Genomic DNA, 15825 nt, shown 5'->3' with positions numbered 1-15825 from the left:
GAAGGTAAGTTTCTATCTATACTAAAAATGTATAAAACTGCATTTGGTTGGTCCTTAAAAGACATAAAAGGGATTAATCCTTTAATCTACACACACCGAATACACTTAAAGGAAAATGTCAAAACAAACCGTCAATCACAAAGAAGACTAAACCCTCGTATGAAAGAAGTGGTAAAGAATGAGGTCCTTAAACTACTAAATATAGGAATTATCTATCCTATCTCTAATAGTAAATGGGTAAGTCCAACACAAGTAGTACCAAAGAAGTCGAGAATAACCGTTGTAAAAAATGTGAACAAATCCTAACACGAATTTCATCTAGTTGGCACATGTGCATTGATTACAGAAAATTAAATGATGCCACTAAAAAATATCATTTTCCCTTCCATTTCTAGACCAAAATCTCGAAAAAGTAACTGGACATCCCTACTACTTCTTTCTTGATGGCTACTCTGGCTATTATCAAATCCCTATAGCCTTAGTATACCCGGAAAAGACCACATTCACATATCCATTTGGAACATTTGTATTTAGGAGAATGCCTTTTGGACTTTGTAATGCTCCTGCAACATTTTAAAGGTGCATGTTAAGTATTTTTAGTGACATGGTCGAAAATTATCTAGAGATTTTTATGGATGATTTAACTGTATTTGGTAATTCTTTTGATATATGTCTTGATAATTTAAAGAGAGTTTTGGAAAGGTGTAAAGAAAAAGGACTAGTTTTAAATTGGGAAAAATGCCATTTCATGACCACTTCTAGAATTGTCTTGGGCCATGTCGTGTCGTAAAAAGGAATCGAAGTTGACAAAGCCAAAGTTGAAGTCATCTCAAAATTACCCCCACCAAAGACAATCAGAGAAGTCCGTTCTTTTTTTGGACATGCTGGGTTTTATAGGAGGTTTGTAAAAGACTTTAGTGTCTTATCTAGACCACTTTATAACCTCATAATAAAAGACACACAATTTGAATGGACTAAAAATTGTCAACAAGCTTTTAAAAAGATAATTAGTCTTTTGACATCAGTCCCAATAATGCAACCTACTGATTAGTCTTTGCCTTTTGAGCTAATGTGTGACGCTAGTGATAATGTTGTTGTTACGGGCCAAAGAAAGAAAGGTAAGCCCTTTGTCATCTATTATGCAAGTAGAACTTTACATAATGCTCAAATGAATTATACTACAACTGAAAAAAACTACTTACTGTAATATTTGCGTTGGATAAATTTCGTTCATATTTAATTAGTTCATCTACTATTGTTTATTCTGATCATGCTGCTGTAAGATATTTAATGTCGAAACAGGATGCCAAACCAAGGTTGATACGATGGATTTTGCTACTTCAAGAATTTAACTTGACAATCAAGGACAAAAAGGGCGCCGAAAATGTTGTTGCAGATCATCTTTCAAGACTTATAAATGAGTCTTCAATTGAAACAACACCTATTAATGATTTTTTCCTTGATGAATTTTTGTTTTCTATAAACAAAATGCCTTGGTATGGTAATGTTGTTAATTATCTTGCAAAAAGTGAAATGCCATGTGACTGAAGTTCCCAAGACAAGAGGAAATTCTTAATAGAAGTAAAAAGCTTTTACTGGGATAATCCATACTTGTTCAAGTACTGTTCTGATCAAATTTTTTAAAGATGTATACCAGACGACGATGGAGGTTAAAGTCAAAGTGGAATGATCCATTTGTTGTAAAAAATGTGTATCTATATGGAGCTGTAGAAATTAAGAATCCAAAGGATGGTGTCACATTTAAAGTTAATGGTTAAAGATTGAAACAATATCTGGAATACCAACCACATGAAGCAGACACCGAAATCAATTTGAGTGACCTACCAAATCTTGATTAAGCATTTTCTTTTAACTTTTTGTGAATTTATTTTACTGTTACTTCATCGTTTGAATTGTTTGATTTTTTTTCTTTTTCCTATGTCTTGAATGAAGTGCATTACATTATTTCTTGTTTAAGTGTGTTTTTTTGACAATTGTGCTTTGGCTCACCATTTTTTATACAAGTCATGGTACCTCCATGAAAAAAATCATTTTCAAGCATTTTATAGGACTTTTACATGTAAAATTTCAATTAAGGAACTTGCTCCGATTTTGTAAATCACATCCTATTTTGGATCTACAATCACCAGAGTTGGTATCCCACGTTAAAGATCTAGAAATACAACTCAAAGAAATAGAGGATGATATTTATGAACTGCAATTGGAACTTGAGGTAAATTCAATAAAAGGACGAAGGTGAGTTATATTCATTGTGTGTTTTTATTTTGTTCTTTTTCTTCACTTTTGATTTGATTTTGCAGATTTGATTCGTTTCTTTGATTTGTTTTGATTCACTCCCCCATATAAATGGCGGATAACAGTACTCCATGACTTTTTAAGTCGATATTTTTCAATTTCCCACAATAACTGAACCCAAAAATCAAGCATGGAAGAAATACAACATAAACTGCATAAGCATTTTCCTTCTCTCCCTCAAAATCTCTCAAGAAGATTTACAAAACTCATTGTGAACGACTGCGTTTGTTAATGATCAATGGGATTCCTACTGACATTCGTTGGTTAATGAAGTAAAGGTCCGACTGGTAGGTGAGTTTTCTGATCCATTTGTTTCCTGCATACCTAGTTTTGGTAAAAGTACATTTACTAAAAAAAGAAGAGCTAAGCGGCTTGGCTCTAAATGTCCTAACTGTGTAAGACTTGCTTGCAAAAAACCACGTTATAACTTTAGGAATGGTTTCTATAAATCGCAAACATAAAATCAAATTCGTTGAATATGACACGAGTAAAGAATCGTTGGATGATATCTTACAAACTCTTGAGACGCATCCGAGCGGATTTGTTCAACGTGAAATTTATAATTTATGGAAGTTATTCCAAAAGGAAAGTGAACAGTTTAGTCTTAGGAGTTTGACTCTAAAAGACCCTTTTTGCCAGTTTATAAGAAAACTGGATGAGAAACCTATCATCGACCCATATAGGGCATTCAAACCGTTACTGGATGTAAAACCAGAGGAAAATGTGAGGCATAATCATAACCACCAGTACCTTCATGTGTTTTTTTTTTTTTATGTCTAATCACTGTTTGCTTTTTTTTTTTAGTTTACTTTTAAATTATTGAGCTAAAAGCTTCAAGCGTCATTTGACAAACACACCACCACATTTACAAATGTGTATCAGTGTGTCCATCACCAAGATCCTTAAATATGAGCTCTTTTTCAAGCACTTACAAATTGTTTCTTTTTAGAATTGTTTTAATGGCAGCAACTTCAACAGACAACTTAAGAACATTTGTGTGCTTTCTGGATTTCGCTATAGAAAGTATAAGGAGTTCATTCAAGCAGCCATAGATCTTGGTCGTGCTGTAGCAGAGAGATAACCACATCTTGTATCTAGAGGAAGTGACTAACGGTTATCAAAGCTTGAAGTTGCTTTCGTTTGTGGAAGCCAAGTGTTAGGCATTATTCCAAAAGCCGTAAAACCTTTAGGATGTCTACTAAACCCACCAACTGGAGAAAAGTTAGTTGTCTCAGGGATGCAAGAAAGAATATCTGAAATGTTAAATCATGATGACACTTTCATTTTCTTTCCATGAGATCTTGCAACTTTAGAGGCGTTAATTACATTTGTTTCTTGAGCTCATTTGAATATCCATAAAAAACTCATCGGTTTGTTAAATGTTAATAACTTTGATGATGGCTTAATAAAATTTCTTAATTATTTAATTAAAAATTATTTCATTCCATCCTCAGCCAAAAAAACTCTTTATTTATGCTCCTATTGTTAACGAGTTACTTGATCTTTTGCAAGCTTACAAACTAGAGCCATATCTCATGACTTTGGCATTAGATTGGACAACTGATGACGATGGCACTAACTCTCGTAAAAAGTGTAAAATAGATTCAACTCTCTGTTTGTAAATATTTTCCAGCAGTGGCCAGGTGATGTTTTCTAAACTCTACTAATTTCTTTTAAGACATTGAGGACAATGTCTCCCTCAGGTCGGGGGGAGAGAATAATTGACAATTGTGGAATGTCTCAGTCCTGATGATGTTTTTACTAATTTTTGTTGTAAAGACTAATTTTGGATAAAATTTGAGTCGAAAATGGCAGAATATAGAATGTAGTGTCTCTAGAAACGCATCTTCTTAATTTTAGAGTTTTGTTTCTTCAAAAAAGAAAAATTGTTTTCCAACTTTTTTTTCTCTTTTTCTGTTAATTATCTCCCTTAAGTTTTTGCAATCAGTCCCAATTTTTTTTTTTGTGTTTTCTTTAACTTAAAAAACAAGATTTTTTGTTTGTGTGATCTTTTAACATTAGATAACATGATGATTTTAAAATTTTGGTATTTGTATTATCTTTTGCCTTGAGTTATGTTACACTATATTTTCCCCTTTGCATATTGAAACATAAATTGAGAAATTTGATGAGTGAAATTGATTAAGCCATTTGGAGGAATGTACATGTTATGAAAAGTTCAAGCGAGTTTTCGAGCCTATTATCCTTGGAGAATAACCATGCTCACCTATACAATTGATGTTCACTCATTATCCAGAATATCATCAAACATTCTTTTGTGCTCAAGTAATTAACACAATACTTATGGGGCTTTATTAAAAGAAAAACAACATTTTCGTTCTAAAATTCATTAGAAATTCTATCTCTAGGCAGTAGATTATTCATACATATTTTGAAAATATTACATTTTTAACCCATGTAGCGAGCTTTAGGTCAGTGACTCCCAGACCAGTTGGCCTTAGGGCACTAGGTGTTGAAGCACCCCTACGAACTTAATTACTCGAGTTTCTAATAAATAAGCAAATAATATATCTATAACCCATATAGTGAGCTTTAGGCCAGTGACTCCCAGACCAGTTGACCTTAGGGCACTAGGTGTTGAAACACCCCTACGGACTTAATTACTCGAGTTCTAGATATAACATTTATTTTTTTCTTCTTTTTTTTTCATTTTTTTTTTGTTTTTTTTTTCACTTTCTACTACCTTAGATACTATTCCTAATAAATCAAAAGAACTAAATGCTACAAAATTTTAACTTACAACCCACTAGTATGTGTCATAATGTGTGTGTGAAGAATGATTCAATAATACCTGTTAAATGAGTAAACAATTAAATGACTTAATAACCAAATGGAGAGTTTACAAATTCGAGTAATTCAAAGAAAAGTGAACAAAAACAATTTACTATGAATTTTAAAATCAAAATATAATACAACAAGTTTATTAGGATGCGTCTCAAAAGTCGTGACGCTTAACACAGCCATCCTAGACAAAAACAAATTTTTTTTAAACAAAGAAAAGAAAAGAGAAAAGAGAAAAACAAACACACATATTTAAAAAAAATATACGTCAACTATCCCCACCCCCCAACCTAATTTAAACATTATCTTATCATTTTATAATTTTACAAATATGCAAAAAATAATAATAATAAAAGAAGATGATGATGAGATCTTACCTGAACTTGATGCAGAAGCTTAAAAGCGGATAACAAAGAACAAGAAAAAGTCAATTTTTTTTTTAAATAACACTCTTAAGATTAAGAAAATGCATTTCTAGAGGTACTACATTCTCTATATCCTGCCATTTTCAACTCAAATTTATCCTAAGTTAGTCAACCCTAATTTAAGAAGATGCGTTTCTGGAGGTACTGCACTCTCTATATCCAGCCATCTTTGACTCAAATTTAGTCCAAAGTTAGTCTTTACAGAAATTTTTTTTAAAACATCACCAAGACTAAGACATTCCACAATTATCAACTATTCCCTCCCCCCAACCTGAAAAAGACATTGTCCTCAATGTTTTAAAATGAAAGAGAAAGAGTTTAGAAGACAGCACATGAACACTGCAACAGAAAATATTTACAGACGGAGAGTTAAATCTAATTCGCACTTCTTATTACTGCTACTGTTACCATCATTAGTCGACTAATTCAGCGCAAAAGTCTTGGGATCTGGCTCTGGTATATGAGCTTGTAAAAGATCAAGTAATTCATTAGCAGTAGAAGCAGAGATAAAGAGTTTTTTTATAGAGTATGAAACAAAATGATTCTTTATTGCATGATTAATAAAAGTTAGCAAGCCATCATAAAAATTATTAACATTTAACAAATTGATGGGTTTTTTATGAATGTTCAAGTGGCCCAAGATGCAAATGTAATCAGTGCCTCAAAAGTTGCAAGATCTCTTGGCAAGAAAATGAAAGCATCAGGATGATTTAACATTTAAGATATTCTCTTTTGCATACTTGATACCACTAATTCTTCTCCAATTGGTAGGCCAGACATGCATACTAGCGGTTTCATGGCTTTTGGGATAATGCCTAGTACTTGGCTTCCTCTAGTAAAACCAGCTTCTGAGACAAGTCTTGATAACCCTCGTTTACCTCCTCCATATACAAGATGTAGTTTCCTCTCTACTATGACACGACCATGATCTACAGCTGCCTGAACAAACTCTTTGTACTTTCTATAGTGAAACCCCAAAAGCAAACAAATGTTTTTGAATTGTTTACTCGAAGATGCTGCCATTGAACTAATCTTTCAAAAACAAGTTGTGAGTGTTTGAAAAACGAGCTCCTATTTGAAGATCTTGGTGACAGAAATAATAAGAAACAACTGTAAATGGGTTGGCATATTTGTCAAATGACGAGTAAAGCTCGTGGCTCAATAATTCAAAAGTAAACAGTAAAAAAAAGAAAATAGTGATTAGAAAAAGCAAACAGTAAAAGAAAATAAATATTTATTAAATACAAAAGCACACCACTAAATGCAATAATGAAAATAATAAAATAACAGAAAAATAAAGGGATATTTACTGGTAGTTGTGATTGTGGTTCACATCTTCCTCTGGTTTTACGTCCAGTAATGGCTTGAACGCCCTCTATGGGTCGAGGATAGGCATCCCATCCAGTTTTCTTATAAACTGGCAAATAGGGTCTTTTTGAGTCAGATTCCCAAGACTAAATTGTGCACTTTGTGTTTGGAATAGTCTCCATAACTTGTATATCTCATATTGCACATGTCCGCTTCGATGCGTCTCAAGTGATCGTAAGATATCATCCAACGATTCTTTATTCAGGCCATCTTTAACCAATTTAATTTTATCTTCACGAGTATCAGACACCAGTCCTAAAGATTTACAAACTTTTCGTTTGCAACCAAGTCTTACACAGTTATGACATTTTGAGCCAAGTCGTTTAGCTCTCATTTTCTTAGCAAATGTACATTTTCCAAAACCAGGCAGAATTGGACCTTTGCTTCAATTAACCAACGAATGTCAGAAGAAATGCCATTGATCATTAACAAACGCAGTTGTTCACAACGAGATTTGTAAATTTTCCTGAGGGCATTCTGAGGGAGATAGGAAAAATGCTTATGCAGTTTATGTTGTATTTCTTCCATGTTTGATTTTGGGGTTTCAATTATTGTGAGAAACTGGAGATACAGACTTAAGAAGTCACGGAGTACCGTTATTCGCCATTTATACAGGAAAATAAACCAAAATATGCCAAAATCAAATCTGCAAAATCAAATCAAACGTGAAGGCGAACAACAAAAAGAAACACACAATGTAAAAAGGAAAATGAACTTACATTCGTCCTCTTATTGAGTTAACCTCAAGCTTCAATTGAAATTCATATACACCGCGCTCTATTGCTCCGAGTTGTCTTTCTAGATCCTCAACATAGGACATGAATTCTGGTGGTTGCAGATCCCAAAGTGGATGTGATTTACAGCTTTGTATCAATCTTCTCAGATTAAATCTCACTCGTAAAAGTCTTTTATAAGATGTGTGAACAAGATCTTTCTTATTGAAGTACCCATGACGTATAATGAAAATTGATGAGAGAAAGTACAACTATCAAACAAACACGGTTAAACAAGAAAACTAATGTTAAAAAAAATATGTACAGTGCATCAATCAAGAGAGGAAAAAAAATCAAACAATGAAACGGCAAAATAACAGTAAAAAAAAAATCAATCATTAAAGACTTAATCAAGAACTGGTGGGTCACCTAAATTAATTTCGGTGTCCTCGTCACGTGGGTGATCTTCCAGATATGGTTTTAATCTTTTATCATTAACTTTAAATGTAACACCGTTAGTTGAAATCTCAATTTCTATGACGCCATATGAATATACATTTTTTTACAACAAATGGGCCACTCCATTTTGATTTTAACTTCCCTGGAAATAAATGAAGACGAGAATTATAAAGCAACACTTTTTGACCAATCTCAAATGTTTTTCGAAAAATTCTTTTATCATCAAAGAATTCCTTTATCTCTATCACCTCATCAACAGGATTGTTTTAGATCATCCAGTGCTGAAATTCCTTAGGAACACAAATATCCTCATCGCATACCACATAGACTCGCTTTACGGATCCATATCATTCATTACTGAACTTATTTGCCTTGGATAATTCATCAACAAATACCAGTCCAGGCCTCAATAACATCTTTCCTAGCTCCACATCCTTTTAATCAAAATAAACAAATATAATATTACCTTATACAATGTTTGATCGACATTTAATAATTTAACTATGATGCAGTAATTAGCCTGATGAGGGATTTAGATTGAGCTCCATATGGGGCTCAATTCAATGATTCAATCCCTATTTAAAAAAAAAAAGGGCGGATTCGGTGTAAATCCCTCCCTAAATATTAGTGGGAATAAATTTCTAGACTAATATTCATTAAATGTCTTATCTATATTACAATTTATGTATCGAAAATCACAATAAAGAATAATAATATGAATAAGAAGAAGAAGGCTTATACCTCAGGAGGACTAAGCTGATACAGCTTGAGAGTCAATAAGCTGTGACCGAAAAATATTGTCTTGTGAGAAGGATTTGATGAGTCAATCACTGAAAATTGAGTGTCCAACTATTCTCCACTTGGAATCCTTTCAAAACACTTTTCAGTACAAACAAAAAGTTACAAATAAATTAAAATTGTAAGCTCTCTAACTTAGGAAACGAGTTATAAATTAATTCGATAGTAATGAATAAAGGGCAAAATTATCAATTGATCATCTATTTTTCCTCCTATTGATAAAAAATTCAAAAATTCTTAATTTGCTTAATGAACCCATTATCTGCAAAGTGTATCACTTCACGACTTTAACATTGAGAGACTTTAACTTATGATGATATCATAAGGATAATTTAAACAATTAACATATTAACGTCTGTAAAAAGAATCAATTTTCTATCCTTTTGTTAAACTATACTTTAAGAATAAAATAAGTCAGTTTGCTAAGATTCTTTAACAATTTTAACAGAAGGTGGGGAAAGTGATACAACTTTAAAGGTTTTGGTATTTTCTTTTTAGAATTAGAGGAAATAATGGGTGAATAATTCTTGAATTTTCAGATGCATCATTCCTTAATTCCTCAAGTTCATTTAATTGTAATTTTCGCACATTACCAGCATCACCCAAATTTGAATTAAAAACTTTAATAGCCCAAAGGGATTTATGTTCAAGTTCAACAGGTAAATGACAAGGTTTACCATAAACTAACCGATAGGGTGACATTCCTAATGACGTTTTAAATGCAGTACGGTAGGCCCAAAGTGCATCATTAAGTCTAAGAGACCAATCTTTTCGGTTTGGGTTAACCGTTTTTTCCAAAATTTGTTTTATCTCCCTATTTACTAATTCAACTTGACCATTTGTTTGAGGATGATAAGGGGTAACAACTTTATGTGTAATTCCGTATTTCTTCATTAAAGACTCAAATGACTTCTTACAAAAATGCTTACCTCCATCACTGATAATGGCTCGAGGGATTCCAAATCGACTTAAAATGTTTTCTCTTAAAAATTTAACCACCGTTTTTCTATCATTATTTCAACAAGAAATTACTTCAATCCATTTTGAGACATAATCAACTGCAACTAATATATATACAAATCCAAAAGATGATGGAAACGAACCCATGAAATCAATTCCCCAACAATCAAATATTTCAATTTCAAGTATTGGATTTAAGGGCATCATGTTTCTTTTAGTAATTGATCCAAATTTTGACATTTTTCACAAGTTTTACAAAATTCATATGTGTCTTTGAATATGGTAAGCCAATAAAATCCACATTGTAAAATTTTAGCAGTAGTTTTTCTTGAAGAAAAGTTTTCACCACATGCTTCAGAATGACAAAAATTAATAACACTACTTAAGTCCTTATCAAGAATGCATCACCGAAAAATTTGATATGGGCAATATTTGAACAAGTAAGGGTCATCCCAAGAAAATTTCTTTACTTCAACAAAAAAATTCTTCTTCTCTTGAGCATTCCATTGCAAAGGCATTTTACCTGTAACAAGGAAATTAACAATGTTAGAATACCATGGCATTGAAGTAATAGAAAATAAAAATTCATCAGGGAAAAAATCATTGATGGGTGTTATATCAGTGCAGAATTTGGATGTGAGTCTTGATAGATGATCAGTAATGACATTTTCAGCACACTTTTTATCTTTGATGGTAAGGTCAAATCTTGAAGTAACAAAATCCAACGAATTAGTCTCGGTTTGGCATCATGTTTACTCATCAAATATCTCACAACAGCGTGGTTAGTAAACACAACAGATTTAGAGCCAAGCAAATATGAACAAAATTTGTTTAATGCAAATACCACAACAAGTAATTCTTTTTCAGTTGTAGAATAATTCACTTGAGCACTATCCAAAGTCTTACTCGCATAATAAATCACAAAAGGCTGACCATCCATTCTTTGTCCTAAAACAGCACCAACAACAAAATCACTTGCATCGCACATTAATTCAAAGGGCAAAAACCAATCAGGAGATTGCATAATAGGTGCAGATGTTAAAAGATAAATTATTTTCTCAAAAGATTTTTGGCAATCATCATTCCATTCAAACGGTGTATCTTTTAATAAGAGGTTACAAAGTAGTTTAGATATGGTACTAAAGTTTTTTATAAACCTCTTATAAAATCATGCATGTCCTAAAAAGAATCGCACAGCTCTAACTATTTTTTGTTGTGGCAATTTAGATATGACTTCGATTTTTGCTTTGTCAACTTCAATTTCTTTAACAGAAACAACATGACCTAAAACAATTCCAGAAGTAACCATGTAGTGACATTTTTCCCAATTCAACACGAGTTCTTTTTCAACACATCTTTTTAAAACTTTCTCCAAATTATCAAGGCAATCATCAAAAGAATTCCCAAACACAGTCAAATCATCCATAAAGACCTCTAAACAATGTTCAACCATATCACAAAAATTGCTTAGCATACATCTTTGAAATGTTGCAGGAGCATTACAAAGCCCAAATGGCATTCTTTTAAATGCAAATGTCCCAAAATGACATGTAAATGTGGTCTTTTCTTGCTCCTCAAGTGCTATAAGAATTTGATAATAACCTGAATATCCATATAAAAAGCAGTAGTAGGGATGTCCAACTACTCTTTCTAAGATTTGGTCAAGGAATGGTAATGGAAAATGATATTTTCTAGTGGCTTCATTTAACTTTCTATAATCAATGCACATGCGCCAACTAGATGTAATTCGTGTTGGAATTAATTCACCTTTTTCATTTTTAACAACAGTGATTCCAAATTTTTTAGACACTACTTGTATAGAACTTACCCACTTACTATCAGAAACATGGTAGATAATTCTTATATCAAGTAATTTAAGGACTTCTGTTTTGACTACCTCTTTCATGTGTGGGTTTAATCTTCTTTGAGGTTGTTGACATGTTTTAGCATTTTCTTCCAAATTAATTCTATATGTGCATATTAAGGGATTAATGCCTTTAATATCATTTAAAGTCCATCCAATTGCATTTTAATATTTTTTAAGAACAGTTAGTAACTTACATTCTTGGTCGCTTGTTAAAGTAGAAGAAATCATAACAGGATAAGTTTGTTCTTCTCCAAGAAAAGCATACTTCAATCCTTCAGGCAAAGGTTTCAATTCCAATTTAGGTGCTTCTTGTTGTTCTGTCTTTTCAATACTTCCAAACTCCTCAAATTTTGGCTCGTCATCATAATTTTGTGAAGTCTGCACAGAATCAAGTAACGAATTTATATTAGAAATATCAAGTTCAAGTTGCTTATTTGACTCAATTGAATTAACTAAACAAACATCAGAGAGTTCAGAAAAATCCCTTTTTTGAATATTTTCCTCAATTCAAGATTCAAGCAATTCTTTTTGTTCATCAGTATCATCTTCATTCTCATTTGCTTCATTAGGTTGCTTGCACATGTTGAAAACATTCAATTCCAAAGTTATATTTCCAAAGGATAAATTCATTAAACCATTCATATAATTAATCAAAGCATTAGCAGTTGCTAAAAATGGTCGACCTAAAATTACATTAATTGGTTTGTAATTATTCACAATAGGTTCAGTTTCCAAGACAATAAAATCCACAGGGTATATGAATTTATCAACTTATACTAAAACATCTTCCACTACTCTTTTTGGTACTTTAACTGATCTATCGGCAAGTAAAAGTGTAGTTGAAGTTGATTTTAACTCACCAAGATTAAGTTGAAGATAAACTGAATATGGAAGCAAATTAACACTAGCACCAAGATCTAGTAAAGCATGCTCAATTCTGTGATCACCAATAATACAAGAAATGGTAGGACAACCAGGATCTTTATATTTCAACTTATTATTAGTAGACAAAATTGTACTTACCTGCTTGGCCATGAAAGCACTCTTTCTTACCTTCAATTTCCTCTTAACAGTGCATAAGTCCTTTAAAAATTTGGCATATGAAGGTACTTGTTTGATTGCATCTAATAGAGGAATGTTAACTTTCACTTGCTTGAAGATTTCATAAATTTCAGAAGAGTGGTTTGATTTCCTTAGTTTATTCAATGCATGCAAAAATGGTGGTTCAGGTGGAACACTAGTTATTTCTTTACTTGGTGTAAGTTCATTTAGTCCTTCATTACCCTTTAAATTTTCATCATTTTCACAAGGTTCAGGCATAGGTCTATCAACAACCTTACCACTACGAAGAGTTATAACTGACTTGACTTAGTCTGTGGGTGGATTTTGTTGAATCTGAGGATTTGGTTGTGGTTGGGCTGAAAATTTTCCTTTTTCTTGAATTGTGAGTGCAGAAGCAATTTTAGCAAGAGTATATTTCAAATCAAAAAAAGTTTGTGCATTTTGATTGTTAATAACATCTTGCTTTCTGATGAATGAATGAATTGTGTCTTCCAGATTTTTCGATGGTGGTGGAACATATGGTGCATAAGGCTGAGCATTTTGGAAATTTTGTGGAGGTGGTGCTTGTGAAGATTGTGCATTATTATTATTGCTCCAACTGAAATTTGGATGATTTCTCCAATCAGGATTATAAGTCTGTGAATATGGGTTTGGTTTATTGAAAGTGTTAATGGCATTAGCTTGATCATTAAGACATTCTTTAAGTACAGGCAGAGTGGGACAATCCTGAGTGAAATGATCATTCGAACTACATTTGTTACATGCAATTTCTTGAACAGATTTTACTTGATCACTTTTTTTATTCTCCAAAGCTTCAACTTTCCTAACTAGGGATGCAAATTTTGCTTGTAAATCATGATCTTCCCTAAGGTTATGGATTCCTCCACTAGATGGAGATCGTTGTTGCTTATTTGTCCATTCAAAAGTTTCAACAGTATCCCAATGTTGTGCATTTTCAGCTAATTGGTCAAGGTAATCTATTGCATTCTCAGGATTTTTATCCCTAAATTCACCATTACACATCATTTCAACAACCTGTCTACTTTGGGGTATTAAGCCCTCGTAGAAGTAAGTGACCAATCGCCAAGTTTCAAAACCATGATGTGGACATATGCTAAGCAATTCTTTAAACCTATCACAACTTTGGTAGAATGTTTCTCCATTTTTTTGAGTGAAAGAAGTGATTTGCCTTTTAAAAGAATTTGTTCTATGAGGTGGAAGTAATTTTTTCAAAAACTGTTCTTGCATGTTATTCAAAGTTCTTACTGATCCAGATATAAGGTTTTGTAGCCAAGTTTTAGCTTTATCTTTTAATGAAAAAGGAAAAAGCTTTAATCTAATTATGTTCATGCTACAATTTTGGTTTGTGTATGTATTACAAACTTCCTCAAAATCTCTTAGATGCAAGTACGGATTCTCAGATTTTAAAACATGAAATGTTGGTAAAAGTTGGATAATACCTGGTTTGAAGTTGAATTGAGATGCTTCTGGAGGAAATACTATATGCGACGGTGCTCCGGTTCTGGTTGGATTTATGTAGTCTCTCATAGTTCTTGGTTGATTCTAATCGCGTCCATGTTGAGAATGGTCCTCTCCCTGATCAATTTAAGGATTAGGTTCATTCAAAAAGTTGTCATCTTAGTTCTCATCCATGATTGGTGGTGGAGATTGAGATTTACGAATTAACCTACCACTTGAAGTTCAAGGTCAACGTCTCATGCAATCGTTATGACACAAAAATAATATTCAAACAAATTAGTAATACAAAAACTAAATGAAAATTGCACAAAAAAAAGAAAATTAAATATGCAAATAATATAAATGTACAAAAATTAAAAATTAAAATTAAATTACAATTTTGGTGGTTGAACCCACCAATTAACAATAAAATAAAGTAAAAAAAATAAAATAAATGCAAAATAATAAAATAACTAAAATTAAAAAAACTGGTGGTTGAACCCACCAATAAAAAAATAAAGCAAAAATAAATAAATAAATAAATGCGAAATAAAATAAATGTATAAAATTAAATAACTGAAATAAAAAAAATAAATAAAAGTTAGGAGTTAGCAGTTAGTAAGTTAAGAGTTAGTAGTTAGAGTTAGTTTGTTCCAAATTAAGTCCAAATAAGTCCAAGATAAGTCCAAGTCTTGATTATTGTGAGAAACTTCATCTAGGGATCTTATTGTAAATTATTTTTAATTTTATAGCTATACTGTAATTTTTAGAAGTTTAGAATTATCCATGTGGGATGAAAGTGAGAACTTTTGAAAGATGTTGGGGTCAAAAGAGAATTTCAGAAAGGCAAAGGGGTGTAAATGAAACTTTACATAAAGAGAAAAATAAAAAACGGAAAAACAAAGCAAAATAAAAACTTTTCCCCCGCTACGATGCCAAAAGCTTGACACAACTTAAAAGTAATTTTTAACTTCCAAGTATAAGAGTATCTTATTGTATTATAAATCGGTGAGTCCGAGGTCGATTCACAGAGAAAAGATTTAATTTGTTTATTTTATTTTATCTAAAAATTAAAAAAAAACTTAAATATAAACAACTTAATTGAAATAAAACTATGAAATTAAATTAGTTAGGGTTGTGGATCCACTCTTAGAAGTAAATAAAACTTAATAAATTCATTTTGCCATTTTTTTAGATTTATTGCCCAAAAGATTAATTATATAAATTATTATCATTTTCTCTCTAATTTTATGATGGATTAAGTATTTATTGTGCCAAAATTTAATTTGTCTACAATAAGTCAAAATACCATTTTACCATATGTTATATTAAGATATTAAGAATTTATTGTGCCAAACTCCCTTGTTTGTTTACAATAAATCAAAATTTCAAAATATAAAATATGTATAAAATTAAATAGAAAATAATTTAATTTATAAAATAAAAAATAGAATTTGATTAAATCATATTTATTTCTTAAGAGTGTCACCTTACCCTAAATATTATTATTTAGTTAAGCATAATTGAAAAAGAATTATTAAAATTAAATTAAACATAATTAAAAGTAATAAAAACAACTTAAATTGAAAATAAAACT

General features: G+C 31.7%; 1 non-coding gene across 1 annotated transcript; it reads left to right on the top strand.

The window, feature by feature from the left end:
* Positions 1–13863: 13863 nt before the first annotated feature.
* Positions 13864–13972, top strand: LOC127903852 (small nucleolar RNA R71). Its single transcript, XR_008056736.1, has one exon. It is a non-coding gene; the product is annotated as a small nucleolar RNA R71 (small nucleolar RNA).
* The last annotated feature ends 1853 nt before the right edge of the window (positions 13973–15825 follow it).

Source organism: Citrus sinensis, chromosome 1, assembly GCF_022201045.2.
Source record: "Citrus sinensis cultivar Valencia sweet orange chromosome 1, DVS_A1.0, whole genome shotgun sequence".
Classification (NCBI taxonomy): domain Eukaryota; kingdom Viridiplantae; phylum Streptophyta; class Magnoliopsida; order Sapindales; family Rutaceae; genus Citrus; species Citrus sinensis.
Note: the sequence above shows the minus strand (reverse complement) of the source record. Positions and strands in the feature narration are given on the sequence as shown.